The 5,011-nt window shown below is 43.9% G+C and overlaps 1 long non-coding RNA gene across 1 annotated transcript; it reads right to left on the reverse strand.

Annotated features, from left to right (window-relative positions):
* Positions 1-657: 657 nt before the first annotated feature.
* LOC138473560 (uncharacterized) lies at positions 658-4,513 on the reverse strand. The gene is made up of 3 exons (XR_011268780.1): positions 4,307-4,513; positions 2,605-2,749; positions 658-2,157 (listed from the first exon to the last, which is right to left on the reverse strand). It is a non-coding gene; the product is annotated as an uncharacterized lncRNA (long non-coding RNA).
* Positions 4,514-5,011: the final 498 nt, after the last annotated feature.

Raw genomic sequence — 5,011 nt, forward strand, 5'->3', positions numbered from 1 at the left:
GATTGAAAGTGCATTACTACTGGTTTTTCCCAAACATTTCAATCCTCTTTAACTGCAGAGCATCCATTTGTACTTGGTGCATTCCATTTGTCTTCCTTTGGCTTAATACACCCGAAATATGTTAATTGGAAATCCTCAATTGAATGCAATCCCTAAACAATCCACTAAAAATCCAAAAGCAATCCAATCCACTAAAAATCTACTAAAAATCCAAAAGCAATCCAATCCACAAAAAATCCACTAAAAATCCAAAAGCAATCCAATCCACAAACAATCCACTAAAAATCCAAAAGCAATCCAATCCCCAAACAATCCACTAAAAATCCAAAAGCAATGCAATTCCCACATACATCCAAAAGCAATGGATTGCATTTGGCTTCCTTTTGGCTTAATACACCCGAAATATGTTAATTAGAAATCCTTCCCGGTAGAAGCGATGCAATCCCAAAACAATCCTATAAAAATCCCAAAATGATGTTAACCCTGAAACGAAACCCTCCAAACGAGATTACACTCATTGGGTCTTAGAAGTCATTTGGGTGCAATGACATGAAAGTCAAGCAAGGTTAATGGGATATTATCTATATAAAATGTTTAAAAAAATGAATTAAGCACCTGCTTTTTATTTAATTGTATTTATTAAGAGGCATAATGAGGTTCAACTAGAAGTGTACAAGCACACAAGCATGACTGTAGCAATCTCAGACATCGGTGCTTTACAATTTGTGGACATGCATGGATAAAAACAAAATAACAATGCCAGCCAGGGAGTCAAATGTGGACCCAGGCTAAGCCCAGGGAGTTAGGTGGGGACCCAGCCCAGGGAGCAATTGTGAAGGAGGTACCGAGACATAGCCCAGCTAGCAAGGAAGTCCGGTGGGGATGCAGAACCAGCCAATAAGTCAAATGGAGACCCAGGGCAAGCCCAAAGAGGAAGGGAGTCAGGTGGGGACCCAGCCCAGGGAAGAAAGGGGGAAGGAGGGACGTGGAACCAGCCCAGGCAGCCAGATGGGTACCCAGCCCAGGGATCAGGGGAGTCAGGCGGAAACCCAGAACCAGCCCAGGGAGGAAAGAAGTCAGATGCAGAGCCAGAACCAGCCCATGGAGCATGGAAGCCTGATGGGGAGCCAGAACCAGCCCAAGAAGCTGGGGCGAGGGATGACACATCCCAGGGAGCAAGGGGGAGGTGGGGACACAGACATAGCCCAGCAAGTAAAGGAGAGGGTGATGCCATATCAGGGAGCAAGACAGTTAGGGGGGGACCCAGGATTAACCTAGGGAGCAGAGAGAGGGTGACACAGACCCATCCCAGGGAACAGGAGAGTGAGGGGGCGACCCAGGATTAGCCTAGGGAGCAGAGCAGAGGGAAGACGCAGACCCATCACAGGGTGCAAAGGGTAGGGTTACGGGACCATGCAGCAAGAGAGTCGGAGAGGGGAGAACACAAAACCATGCAAGGGACTAAGGGGGAGGAGGGTACCCAGCCCCAACGCAGGGAGCAAGAGGGCTGGGTGGCCCAGAACAAGCCCAGGCATCAAGGGACTTCCCCTGAACAAGCCCAGGTAGCAGTTTATAAAACAATAACTAAACACTTTGAAAAATAAGATGAATTTTGCAATTAAATTGTGACTAGACTGCTTCAGTCGCTAGATCCCAATTTAGTTTGTCAGCGCTTTTCAGTACTCAACAGCGGAGAGTTCTGCAAAGCCCATTTCCGTTGCTTTGATGGAAACATTCTGAAATGCAAAAAGGAAGAATTCTGCAGAATTAGTTTGAAAAGAGCTTGCAAAAAACATCTAACCAACAGGTAGATCTTGAAAGGAGGTGCTCAACAAGCATTATAACTTAGCTGAAGATGTGCCTGGCACAGGCATGCGTGTATGAAAGGACGCACAGTAGACAATTTGCACTGTACAATCTCCAAAGAAATATATGTAACATGTGTGTTCTGAATGGCATTATGCACCTTTTATAGCTTCATGTCGATGACAATCCAATGTTAATGTTCCCTTTTCTGCCATTTTGCTACATTCAAAGTCCAGCAGTTCGTTCAGCAGGTACCGTGCCAAGTTGCTTGTCTGTCTTTTTTGCCATCATCACAATCTCCCTTGGTTTCACAGGGTTCACCAAGAAGTCTGTATCAAGAAGAATTTTCCTCTGTGCATATAAGAAATGAAAAATGATTAGGTTTCTCAAAACTGAGAATCTGTATCAAGATATGGAAATTGTTCAGATTTCAATATTTAATAAAGCCACATCCACAAGAATAGTGTCTCTTTTTGGTGGTCTGTTTATCTTCTTTTCTTACTGCTTTTCTGGTTTTCTGCCTAATTGGTTATTTATTCACATTGTATCATGCTTTGCTGAAACAGCTTTGTAATCACAATACATACAATGATAGTGCTGTAGGTTTAGGCGTATAGTTTATTGCACATTTTACAAGGGTGTCGACCACAAGATGTATTCACAGGAATGCAGGGGGACGAGGGGAAAGATGAGGCAGGAGGAAGACTAAGTTTTCACTTGCATATGGAATGAGAAAATAAAGCATTTATTTTAATAGGGGAATCAACCAACTTAATTTTTTACTCAAGGAGTGCTTACTTCTGATGCTGTGGACCAGGACCACGATTGGGATCAGAATAAAGCACCCAAGCGGTTCCATGTCCCCTCTTTTTCCATTGAAGACCCAGTTCCAGCCAATGTTCGATGGTCACCTTCTGATGCAAATCCATTCTTTCCCAATACACTGAAATAGTAACACAAACATTAATACTACACATTCCAATAGCAACTCATGGCACTTCATACTGGGCAATGAAAGTCAGCAAAAAAATAAAACTTCACTTTAAAACCTATCATATACCTATGATTGCTTCTAGCTCGACTAGGTGCTTGTTTCAGCGCTCTCTGGTGCCCCACTCTATTGGTTTCAGTATGTGTGCTTGTCTGTTTGGCTCTCCTGTACAATCCCCCTTCCCCTGTCCCTTCTGTTTTTGTATTTGTGTGCCCCTGTTCGATTGGTTCAATCTCTCACTCTTTCTCCTCGGATCCCTTAATGTCTGATCGCCCCATCGCCCATCAGTCTTCAAAATGTTTCCATTCACTCGATCGTATCTCTCAGTGTAGATTCAAGGTAGCAACTGTTACTTTGTTTCAGCCTCAAAATAAACCAGCATTGGCAAAGCCAAATGTTTTGGTGTTTACTGCTGTTCTTTGTATTTTATGGGCACCCGGGTGCAAGTAAGAGAGTGCAAAGATTGAAAGTCGGATGTGAAAAGGGGTGTGGGTATGAAAGAAAATCTAGAGGAAGGAGAGTACAGCAAGGGAGGAAACGATCGAGAGAGGGTGCTGTCGATGATGCGCAAGAGGAAATATGGGAAAGAAAAATCGAGAGTCAGGTTAAGAAAAAGCGAGAGTATAAAAGGAAAGATGAGAATGGGTAGAGAGTAGGGTGGGATGTAGAGAGTGGGCTGGGGTGGGGTAGAGAGAGTGGAGGAGAAGCTTGGTGGGGGTAAAGTGGGTGGAAGTAAAGACAGCGGGGGGTAGGGTGAGTGGGGTCAGTGTCGGACTGGGACAAGAAATAGGCCCGGTCATCCAAAAAAAAGTGGCCCACCCCTCGCCTCACGACCCTTGACCTCTGATGACATCACCAGGAGTGATGTCCAGGGAAGTGATGAAACACAACCTTTCACCCCTTGACAAAAAAGGAAGTGGCATCAAATAGCATTGTTCTTAAGTACACCAAATTAATGTGAATCCAAGCAGACGTCCAAGGCCAAATGATAATATGTTATTACATAGCACTTAAGCTTAAGCTCTTTTTTATAGAAGAAATATGCATACAATATCACCCAACCTGTGTTGGTACTCATTTATCAACCTAAGAAGGATGAAAGTCTTTTTGGAGAAAAAAAAAGAAATTTGAAAAAATATATATATGTTTTTCAATTTATTTTTTCCAAACTGGCCCATGCATGGCCAGAAACTGGCCCCCAATACCGAAAGTCCGAGGGGCCAATCCAACCCTGATTGGGGTAGGGAGAGTGTGGATTGCGTGGGTGAGGGAGAGAGTGCGGAAGAGGGGGTAGAGTGGAGGAAGGTCAAGGGTAGAGAGGAGGCAGTGTCAGTGGGGGTAGAAAGGGTGGGGGTGGTTGGGTATGGTCGCGAGAGTGGGGGTAGGGAGGGTGGGTATGTAGAACGGGAAGGGTAGTGTGAGTGGGTGACCATTGTGGGGGTGGAGTAGGTTGGGTGCAGAGAGATCAGGGTAGAGTGGGTGCTTTCTGACAGAACACTGTGTGCTGACCTCACACTATCCCATCCTCAGATGATGTCCTGTGCAACGCGAGATGGCACTCCACTGCCAGCATCTTTGCAGCCGCCATGCTCTTCATTCCATAGGTCAAGCTGCAATTAAAGAAAGTAATTTGATAGGGTTTAAATTAATGCACAGTCTATACAAATGATATTTAAAAATATGACACTTGTGAAATTCACAAAATGCTTGCCTCATCAATGAGACCTAGTACCCCTTCCTGAATGCATGTTATGGAACCATTGGGATGAAATGCACCGTTCTGAATTTATTAAATGGAGAACATCTGTCACCAATATTATAAAGTGTGTGCTATGAACTGTTATCGGTGGACATGCTCGATTGTGTGTGTATGAAATGAACACAAGCCTTTTTAATGCTGCTTCTGCTGGTCAAAATGCAAGCTGAAAACAACGATCATGTAATCATTGAACATAACGTGCAGGCTCATGTTGAAATACCCAAATACAAAACATATGAAAAAAGGCAATTCAAATATGTACACTGCAACAAAGATGCCAGCCTACAATGTCAAAAGTATACCAGTCCCCGAAAATGGAAGTGCAAAAGCAACTGTCAAATTACACAAAGGTCCATTCCTGCATCTGGCAAAGACAACTAAAGTGCCCATGCCAATGACCAGATTGTGTCATGCAAACCTTGACCTTTGGGGAGTTTTTTTTTTTTCTTTTTTAC

This window comes from Ambystoma mexicanum, chromosome 8, assembly GCF_040938575.1.
Source record: "Ambystoma mexicanum isolate Mex_15411 chromosome 8, UKY_AmexF1_1, whole genome shotgun sequence".
Lineage (NCBI taxonomy): Eukaryota > Metazoa > Chordata > Amphibia > Caudata > Ambystomatidae > Ambystoma > Ambystoma mexicanum.